Source organism: Ictidomys tridecemlineatus, chromosome X (assembly GCF_052094955.1).
Source record: "Ictidomys tridecemlineatus isolate mIctTri1 chromosome X, mIctTri1.hap1, whole genome shotgun sequence".
Classification (NCBI taxonomy): Eukaryota; Metazoa; Chordata; class Mammalia; order Rodentia; family Sciuridae; genus Ictidomys; species Ictidomys tridecemlineatus.
The window spans coordinates 4914419-4925559 of record NC_135493.1 but is presented as its reverse complement, the minus strand read 5'-3'; the positions used below and the strand labels follow the sequence as shown (position 1 = coordinate 4925559).

Below are 11141 nucleotides of genomic sequence, written 5' to 3'. Positions count from 1 at the left end.
ATTAGTTCTAGTAGTTTCTTTGTAGACCCTTTTGGGTCTTCTAGGTATAGAATCATGTCATCTGCAAATAGTGATAATTTAAGTTCTTATTTTCCTATTTTTATGCCTTTAATTTATTTCATCTGTCTAATTGCTCTGGCCAGTGTTTCGAGAACTATATTGAATAGAAGTGGTGAGAGAGGGCATCCCTGTCTTGTTCCAGATTTTATAGAGAATGCCTTCAATTTTTCTCCATTCAGAATGATGCTAGCCTGAATCTTAGCATAGATAGCTTTTACAATGTTGAGGTAAGTTCCTGTTATCCCTAGTTTTTCTAATATTTTGAACATAAAGGGATGCTGTACTTTGTCGAATGCTTTTTCTGCATCTATCGAGATGATCATATTGTTCTTATCTTTAAGTCTATTGATGTGGTGAATAACATTTATTGATTTCTGTATATTGAACCATCCTTGCATCCCAGGGATGAATTCTACTTGATCATGGTGCACAATTTTTTTGATGTGTTTTTGTATCCGATTTGCCAGAATTCTATTGAGGATTTTTGAATCTAGGTTCATTAGAGATATTGGTCTGTAGTTTTCTTTCTTTGAGGTGTTTTTGTCTGGTTTCAGAATCAGGGTAATGTTGGTCTCATAGAATGAATTTGGAAGAGCTCCCTCTTTTTCTATTCCCTGAAATAACTAGAAAAGTATTGGTATTAATTCTTCTCTAAAGGTTTTGTAAAACTCCACTGTATATCTATCCGGTCCTGGGCTTTTCTTGGTTGGTAGTCTTTTGATTGCTTCTTCTATTTCATCCATTGATATTGGTCTGTTCAAATTGTGTGTATCCTCCTGACTCAGTCTGGGCAGATCATATGACTTAAGAAATTTATCGATGTCTTCACTATCTTCTATTTTATTGGAATATAGGTTTTCAAAATAATTTCTAATTGTCTTCTGTATTTCTGTAGCATCTGTTGTGATATTGCCTTTTTCATCCCGTATGTTAGTAATTTCAGTTCTCTCTCTTCTTCTCTTCGTTGGCATGGCTAAGGGTGTGTCGATGATCTTATTTATTTTTTCGAAGAACCAACTTTTAGTTTTGTCAATTTTTTCAATATTTTCTTTTGTTTCAATTTCGTTGATTTCCGTTCTGATTTTAATTATTTCTTGCCTTCTGCTACATTTGCTGTTGTTTTGCTCTTCCTTTTCTAGGGCTTTGAGATGAAGTGTGAGCTCATTTATTTGTTAGTTTTTTTTCTTTTTTTGAGGAATGACCTCCAGGCGATGAATTCTCTCTTAAAACTGCTTTCATTGTGATCCATAGATTCCGATATGTTGTGTCTGTATTTTCATTTATCTCTAAGAATTTTTTGATTTCCTCCTTTATGTCTTCTGTAACCCATTGATCATTCAGTAACATATTGTTCTTTTTCCATGTGATGTAGGATTTTCCCTTCCTTCTTTTATCATTGATTTCCAGTTTCATTCCATTATTATCAGATAAAATGCATGGTATTATCTCCACCCCTTTATATTTACTGAGGGTTGCCCTATGGCATAATATATGGTCTATTTTTGAGAAGGATCCATGTGCTACTGAGAAAAAAGTATATCCATTTTATGATGGTTGATATATTCTATATATGTCAGTTAATTCTAGGTTATTGATTGTGTCATTGACTTCTATAGTTTCTTTATTCAACTTTTCTTTGGAGGATCTGTCCAATGGTGAGAGAGGTGTGTTGAAGTCACTCATACTTATTGTGTTGTAGTCTATTTGATTCTTGAACTTGAGGAGAGTTTGTTTTATGAACGTTGCAGCACCCTTATTTGGTGCATAAATATTGATAATTGTTATGTCTTGTTGGTGAATGGTTCCTTTTAACAGTATATAATGTCCTTCCTTATCCCTTTTGATTAACTTAGCCTTGAAGTCGATTTTATTTGATATGAGGATGGCCTCCCCTGCTTGCTTACGAGGACCATGTGCATGGTATATTTTTTCCCAACCTTTCACCTTCAGCCTGTATATGTCTTTTCCAATCAGATGTTTCTCCTGGAGGCAGCATATTGTTGGATTTGTTTTTTTTTAATCCATGTTACCAGCCTATGTCGCTTTATTGGAGAGTTTAAGCCATTAACGTTTAGAGTTACTATTGATATATGGTTTGTACTTCCAGCCATATTTGATTATTTATCTTTTTTTTTAATTTGGTTTGTTTCTCCATGATTAGCTTTCCCCCCACCCTCTGGCTTTACTAAGGTACTTCCCACTGTTGGTTATGGTTATTGTTTTTCATTTCTTCCTCGTGTAGTGTTTTGCTCAAGACAGTTTGCAATGCTGGTTTTCTGGCTGCAAATTCTTTTAACTTTTGTTTATCATGAAAGATTTTTATTTCGTTGTCATACCTGAAGCTTAATTTTGCTGGATTCAGAATTCTTGGTTGGCATCCATTGTCTTTCAGTGTTTGAAATATGTTGTTCCAGGATCTTCTTGCTTTCAGCGTCTGTGATGAAAAATCCGTTGTTAACCTTATTGGTTTACCCCTGAGTGTAATCTGCCTCCTTTCTCTTGTAGCTTTTAATATTTTCACTTTGTTCTGAATATTGGATATCTTCATAACAATGTGTCTTGGCATTGGTCTACTGTGATTTTGTATGCTCAGTGTCCTGTATGCATCTACAATTTTTACATCCATTTCCTTTTTTATTTCTGGAAAGTTTTCTATAATTATTTCATTCAGCAGGTTGCTCATTCCCTTGGTTTGAACCTCTATACCTTCCTCTATCCCGATGACTCTTAAGTTTGTTTTTTTATGTTATCCCATATCTCTTGGATGTTTTTCTCGTGATTTTTTTACCAGCCTTTCTGAGTTGGCTAGACTCTTTTCAAGATGATATATTTTGTCTTCATTATCTGACGTTCTGGCTTCTACTTGCTCCACTCTGTTAATGATACTCTCATTTGAGTTTTTAATTTGGTTTATAGTTTCCTTCATTTTTACAATTATTGTTTGATTTTTTTAATAATCTCTATCTCCTGATAAAGATGCTTATTTGCTTCTTTTACCTGTTTATGTAATTCATTTTCAATGTGTTCTTTCATTGTTTGAATTTGCTGTCTCATATCCTCTTTAAGATTCCATTCCATCTGTCTAAGGTGTTCCTTGAGTTCTTTATATGACAATTTTTCTGATGCCTCTAGGTCCTCCTGAATATTTATGCTGTCCTGCATTGTTTGTACTCCTTTTCTTCCTTGCTTTTTGAAGCTGCTCATGTTACTTCTTGTTCTGTTTGGCTGCTGAGTTACTGTTTACTCCTATAAATTTATTTGATAGTTGGGAGGAAAGGTATTAGAAGGGAAGGGAAGAAGTCACTAAAGAGAATGAGAGTAAATGGGTAGAATTCAAGGAAGGGCGAATAAGGACATTGAAAAGAAATGAAAAGACAAAAGAAAAAGAATAGAAAATAAAAAAAGAAAAAAATTTTTAAAAATAATCAAAAAAGTAAAAATAAAAAATAAAATTTTTTTAAAAAAATTTAAAAAATTCAAAAAGCAAAAAAATTTAAAAAAATGAAAATGAAAAAAAAACCCAAATAAAAAATAATTTAATAAATGCAGTCTTAGAGTTCGATTAACTTCTCTTCTAGCAGGTGGAGTTGTGCCAACTGGGCCAAGCTTCTCCTCTTAATATGCAGGAACCAATCACTGTGCAGCAGCTCCTCCTCCCAGACGGGGCGGATCTCCAATCCTGAGTGCCTAGGGCCTTTTCTTGTGTCTAGTCACTTCCCCAGTTTTCCTCAAGCCAGGCCCCGCTCACCAGTGACGCTCACCACAATACTGGCTACACGCCAGGTCTGCTGCTCATAGGAGCCCTGTTGTCATGAAGACTTGGCACACTCTCCCTTCTTGCCCTTCCCTCAGACCCTAAGTTTGTGGAGCTTGGGGCTGAGAACCCTCAGCGTATTTTGCTTGCCCTCCGGTAGCCACGCCTCTGGTAGCTGGTGCAAGAGACCTCAGTTGTCAGCACTGGTGGAAGCAGTAGCCGGGAGTTCCGCTCTACGGGTCCTGTGCCACTCCTGATTCCCTCAGTCTGGCTATCATGCTCACGGGAGAGCTGGGAGGGGCCCTTATGGGAGAGCTGGGAGGGGCCCTTAAGGTTTCCCCACTGTGTGGAGAGGGAAGGCTAGGGGGTTACACACCTGTCGCCGCGGGTTTCAATGAAGTTGTCTCCTCTGCCGCATTCTGGTGACGTCAGTTCTCTGCCATGATGGTATCCCATGCAAATGGCGACAGTTCGTTCCCTTTGCTGGGTGACCAATGCAACGGGTGGGTCCTGACTGGCTCTCCCAAGCCCCGTCTCAATCCTGTGGCCACTGCCTATGAAGGCTCAGTTGGTATTAACCTCCGCAGGTTCAGAAAGGCCGACCAGTTGTTTCAGCGGGATCGTTTAGTGCTGAGTCACAGCAGTTTGTCTGCGAGATGCAGGTGAACGGGAGCTTGAATTCAGCCGATCTGGGCTTGGTGTGTGTTCTGAGAGGCACAGACTGTTCGCCCCAGATCCACATCAGCTCAGCATTGCCTAGTGATCCTGAGCAAACAGCATTTCGACGGTTTAAGACTCCCTATGCTCGTGTAGCTGAAGGGATCAGAGACTTGATATCTCCGCGCCTGCCGCCATGTTGGATCTCAGAGGAATGTCTTTTTGACCATGGTCTTTAGGTCTTCTCTTTATACTCTGCTTCTTAAGTATTCTTCCTTTCTTCCCTTCCAAGCATATTCTTGCTACTTGAAGTTGTTTATTTAATCTTATGGGAATTGGGAGCATGACATTTTCTGCTTAATCTCTAGTCTTAGTTATTATACACTGGATGTTAGAGGTATGGAGTGATTATCTTTTGCCTCTCTCCTTATGTAGTTCTGGGCCCAGTGTATATTTCTGCACTCCTTCTAAGAGTAATATTTTTCTTGTTTCCTTCCCCCAGGTGCAGTGAGTTTCCACTGGCATCCTAAGAGTTACAAAGTTTGCTTCCTTTCTCTCACAGAATGAGGCATTTTTTCCTAGAGGAGAGAAAAAAAATGCATGGGAGATTCTTGTCTCTTTTGCATGGCTGGTGTTCCTTTCTCTAAGGTCTGAACTTCAGTGGATTCTTTCTTAATGCTCTTTCTGGTCTTGTTCTTCAAGAATCTAATGGGGTTCATGGTGAAAGATCCTGCAAGAGATCACAGTACCTCCAATTTCTGAGGCCCTTGGAGGCTTCACACTGTTCTATCAGCCCACATTTTACCTTTGCTAGTTCATGAATATCTCTAGCTGACCTCTTCTTACTGATTTTTGGTAAATTTACCCAAGATAAGTGAGAGATGCTCAAATCTCTCTTCCTGCAATGAGCATATCTCCTCATATACAGGGCAAAATTGTTGTCTGCAAACTCAGATCTCCAATGTGTCAGAAATAATCCATGGATTATTATTAGTTGGACCCCTTTATAGTTTTCACTATGGTTATGATTCTTCTTGCTTTCCCACAGTGGAAGCTAGCTCCTAATTATGAAGTTTTGAATCTTCTTGAATCCATACCTCTCTTGCCCTCTGGACAACTGTAGTTATTCTCATACTGGAGTGTGTAGAAGTCTTTCTTCTGTTAATGTTAATGTTGACTGTTAACTGTTAGAATGTTCTGCTGTTCTTTGCAAGTAAGTGCATGTTGACTATTTGGGGGTACTCCTATTTTCAATAATTCAGATGCAATCACTTATTCCTTCGGCTTCCACTTAGTAGAATTAGGTACTATATTATCTCATACCTCTTAGTGAATTGTCTCTATCTGTTCATATTTTGGCTTTATTGAGATATCTACTCACATACTTTTGTTGTAAATGCTGTTTATGCTTTTAAAAATATTCTAGCTCTCTATTCATTTTAAAAATAAGTGATTCAGAGAGATTCAAAAACCTTGATGGCATTGCTGCCACTTCCCATTCCCAAATCTTCCCTTCATTTTTTTTTTCTGTTTTGGTTATTGGGGACTGAACCCAGGGGCACTTGACCACATCCCTAGCCCTATTTTGTATTTTGTTTAGAGACAGGGTCTCACTGAGTTGCTTAGTGCCTCACTTTTGCTGAGGCCAGCTTTGAACTTGCAATACTCCTGCCTCCACATCCCAAGCTGCTGGGATTACAGGTGTGTGCCATCACGCCTGGCTCCCGTTCATTTTTTGAGAGATATTTTTGCTAGGCATAAAAATTCAGTTTTTTTTAAAGAAAGAAGGGGGGAGAGAGAGAGAGAGAGAGAGAGAGAGAGAGAGAGAGAGAGAGAGAGAGAGAGAGAGAGAGAATTTTTAATATTTATTTTTTTAGTTCTCGGCGGACACAACATCTTGTTTGTATGTGGTGCTGAGGATCGAACCCGGGCCACACGCATGCCAGGCGAGCGCGCTACCACTTGAGCCACATCCCCAGCCCCATAAAAATTCAGTTTGACAGTTACTTTCTTGATTTGGTTGATGTAGTTTGAGAATTCTGTAACTATATTGAGGGGGAAATTTGCTGAATATTGAGCTCAGTTCTCTTCCCCCTCACTCTTTACCAGAATCCTGATCCCTCAAATCTCTAATGTCTCCATCTCTAGGAGACTACCCAAGGCTCTGTTGGCTTCTGTGCTCTTAGTAGAGGCCCTCAGTCCAGTTCCTCTCTCATATCCCTACCCACTCGCCTGATGGCTAGAATCAGCAAACATCCCAAAGGCAAAAGTTGCTGCAGAATATCCTCTTTTTCCTGGTTGCCTCATCATTGCTCTAATTCCTTCAATAAGATGTTTTAAAATTTTTGCCTGGCTTTCCTGGTTATTTTTAGTGGAAGGATTAGTCTTATATAAAAGTACTCCATCATAATCATAATTAGAAATCTACCTGTATACTAGGTATTTGATAATTAAATCTATTTTTAAGGAGCTTTAGAAACTGCTGAACCAAGGAGACTTTTTATGTAAAAACAATTAGTTGTAGATAGCCAAAATACCTTTATTTTATCTATCCATTTTTATGTAGTGCTGAGGATCAAACCCAGTGTCTCACAAGTGCTAGGCAAGTGCTCCACCACTGAGCCACAACCCCAGCCCCAGTAAGGAGACATTTCCAGAACTTCTTTTTCAGAAAAATTCATCACTGTTCTTTCAGAAAAAAAAATATTCTCAAAGGTCAACAAATATGACTGAGAATGAGGGAGGTTTATATCACTGCATAATTTCCCTGAACTCTGTTTTAGTATGGAAGGTAAAAAATTATATATGTTAATAGTAGATTCATTAGGCTTAAAAACTAGTTCCTCCTAGATGTAGCAAAGACAGAAATGAGTCATCATTTATGTAGTTTTAGAGTTGGAGTGAATGAGGTACTACCAACCTATGGTCATTTTGAAGCCTACAATAGGGTTGCTGTTTACATTACTTCCTCTTGGTCGGTTAATTGTTCTAGTAAAACACAAATAATCATTTGTTTGTTTTTCAGAGACTCATACATGTGCACTGGCAATAAATCAGAGGAGAAATGTCCCTCTTTGTATATGGTAAATTCTATAATGAGAAATTTACCAGGGAAGGGGAAGTCCCTCAAGAGCAGAATTGGCTCTACTGATTATTGTGCCTTCTACTACAGTGCCAAAGACACCCTTAATTGTATATTCAAAATTGCATAGAAAATTTTCAAGAGAAGATTACATTGTGATTTCTGCAAGGTCTGTATCCTGGAGGCTGTCCAGATAGGGTGATAGGGTTGTAGACAAAACTGAGAGCTTTCTACTGTTCACAAGCCCTGTATTGTCATGAAAGGGAGTGCTTGGCTCGCAGCTCTACTACTAACCAGCTGCATGATGTGACTGCTCACTTACCTCTTTTTTTTTTTTTTTTTAGAGAGTGAGAGGAGAGAGAGAGAGAGAGAGAGAGAGAGAGAGAGAGAGAGAGAGAGAGAGAGAGAGAATTTTAATATTTATTTTTTAGTTCTCGGCGGACACAACATCTTTGTTGGTAATTGGTGCTGAGGATCGAACCCGGGCCGCACGCATGCCAGGCGAGCGCGCTACCGCTTGAGCCACATCCCCAGCCCGCTCACTTACCTCTTTGCACATAAATTGTCTCAACTCTAAAATCACCCCAATGACAATGGCTTTTTAAGGCAGTTGGGAGGATCAACTGTAATGGGGTGGGGGAAAGTCAATGAAAAATTTCAAAGTGCAGAATACTGATTAGGGATTAATATGATCACTGTTTCATTCCATCTAATGCACCTGGGTCCCAGGGTTGCAAGAGGCCTAATCTCACATATCATACAATGCAGTTACCTTCTTTTCAATATCTCATGCAGGGTTTTAACTACTACATGAAGAGTTCTTTTAGAAAAAAAGTTTATTTGGCTCACAGTTCTGGAGACTGGGAAATCTAAGGGCATGGTGCTGGCATATAAAAATGACAAATGGTGAAAAGGTGAGAACAAGCCATAGAGAGAGCTGAGGAAGTCAAATTTTACTTTTATAACAGACCACTTTTGTGAAAGCTAATCCACTCCTGTGATGATGGCATTGATCCATTTACAAAGGTGGAGCCCTCATGACCTATACACCTCCCATTACAGCCCAGCTCCCAACATGGGGGGCATTGATGAATAAGTTTCAGACATGTGAACTTTTGAGGCACACATTCAATAGTAGCACTTATAAACAATGGAAGTTTATTTCTTAGAGCTCTAGAGGCTGAAAGTCTGAAATCTGGGTGCCAGCATGGTCATGGCTCGATTAGAGTCCTTTTTGAATTTGCAGACTTCTATCTTCTTGCTGTGATCTCACACGGCAGAAAGAGAATAGGTAAGTCTCTGGCTCCTAGATATAAGGGCACTAAATCCCATTCAAGAGAATTCCACCCTTATGACCAAATTATCTCCCAAAGTTTCTACCTCCTAATACTGTCATATTGGAGGTTAGGATTCAATGTATGAATTTGAGGGAGAACAGTCTCATTCAGTTCATAACAGATCATTTCATGGGTTTCTTTTAGAATGACTTAGACTCTATTTTGATATATTTATACAAGTACAGAATATATCTTATTCTCTAACTAAAAAGAACAAATAAAAATAAAATAAAAGAATGACTTAGAATCTTTCTCAGTCTACTTGCAATGGGCCTGGAGGTGAAGCAGTAGCCTGGATGGTCTCTCACCTTCCTTTTGGTCTATGACTCTGGCAACGTGTAGAACTCTTATTTCTAGTTAGAGTTTCTGTCAAATTTTAGAATTCTCCATAGACTCCTTCTTGAAGAACTTTGACATTTTAGAGACTGTTGAAACAAAAGAATTCTATCAAAAAATTGTTAAATTATGATTACTGAATTATGAGAAAATATTGTCCTGATAAGAGAACCTTATGTTTCTTTTCCAGCCTCATCTCCCAGCACTTTCCTTCTAATCTCTCTGTAGAAAGCAACATTTCAACCAAGAAGCAAGTAGGAATTGTGACATTTTCTCAACATCCTGAGCTCCATTTCCTACCTCAGAAGGGACTCCTTTGTTCTCAGAAGCTAAAGGAAATCCCAAAATCCAGTTACTTCCCAAGGTCAATTCTATTTGGATATTGAATGTATACCTGCCCAAGCATTGTGATCTCCAAATGTAAGTTAAATAACAAAACAGTCTTCGTGTGTCCTGAAAACTTTTATGTCTCTCTTATCAAGTAATGTGATTGAGTCTCATATCTTTTTGGTACTATTTAGGATGTTTACTAACTTGAGGTTTTAGAGTTACAGTTAAATTGCTTTATGTGGATTATATATATTTCCTTTATTTTTGGGAAAGCAAAGATATATATATATCATGTGCTCTCCCAGGCTGGGAAACTTGGGAGAAAGTAGACACATCTTTAGTTTCCATTTTTGTAGGTGGAAACAATCAAGTGCGGAGAGATGAATACACTAGCCAAGACTGATTCTTAACTTCATCTTTAGGACATTCCAGGATATTTCACAGGATTTCAAAATGCCTCATAAAATTGTTCTAAAATTCTCATGGCGAAGTTCATTTTAATTAAATTTAATTTATTTTGAAAAGTTGCAGCATTTGGGGGATAGAGTGGGTGAATTTTATAAATGCAGACCAAATATAGTTTTGAATAGAACTGATGAAATGTCAAAACTCCAGGCTGAGAAGGCAGTGGACTAGTCAGTATCAGAACAAGTATTGAAGTACCCAGGTCAGGTGCTGAGAAGAATGAGCGTCTGACTCATCCTCCATGGATATCTTTTTCTATAGCCAGCATCTTGTGTGAAAGCATGTTTGAGGATAATTTTCTTCTGGGAAGGGGTATAAAGCACTTGAGAATGATCCTAACAACGTTTTGGGGTGAGTCAATTTTTTTTCACTACTGGAGATGAAAATATTTTAACACTTGAACAGTGAGAAGTTTAGTTTGGCTGGAGCACACATCATAATTGTAGGTTTATATTAAATATATTTGGAAAAGTAGTTTGGGGGCCATGTTTTTGAGGACTTTTTTATGATATACTGAGGTGTTCAACTTTATTCAATAGAAAATATGGAGGCATGGAAGAGTTTTGAGTAGGGGTTATAGGAGAAATATAAGATGACCAGAGTTAGGAACAAGCAAAGACAGAGAAGTCAGTCAGAACTTGCATCAGTTGGATGAAAGGTGCTATGGAAGTTATAAAACTTCTTTATGAACTCTCTTATGCACTAGTGTTTAAAAGTAGGCCAAGTGTTACCTCTTTAATCCTACAGACTATCTAGTTATGTTGACTACTAACTCTCCTAGCTGAACTAAATAAGAGGGAAGGGAGGGATGGATGGAGGATAAAAGGGAGGAGAAATTCTTTGCCTTGCCTTTAAAAGGCAATGGTTCAGAGTGGACTTCTCAAGCTATGTGTCAAACTTTTGGCATCATCAAGTATGTGTAGTCCCATGAAATTCTAGGTCTAGACTATCTTTAATATATTACATAGACTACAAACATCCTTTCAATTAGACCAAGTCAGAGGCCTGTAACCCACATATGCATTCAGATCCACTACATGTGAGCTAAGCAGTGGGGCCTTATTTCATTCTGTTAGAGAAATGGAGGAAGTTTGCTATACTCAGTTCAACAACCACTATC

At 38.3% G+C, this 11141-nt stretch overlaps 1 long non-coding RNA gene across 1 annotated transcript; it reads left to right on the top strand.

The window, feature by feature from the left end:
* The first annotated feature begins 381 nt into the window (after positions 1-381).
* On the top strand, positions 382-10080 carry LOC144371677 (uncharacterized). Its single transcript, XR_013431642.1, has 3 exons — positions 382-8844; positions 9417-9646; positions 9913-10080. It is a non-coding gene; the product is annotated as an uncharacterized LOC144371677 (long non-coding RNA).
* Positions 10081-11141: the final 1061 nt, after the last annotated feature.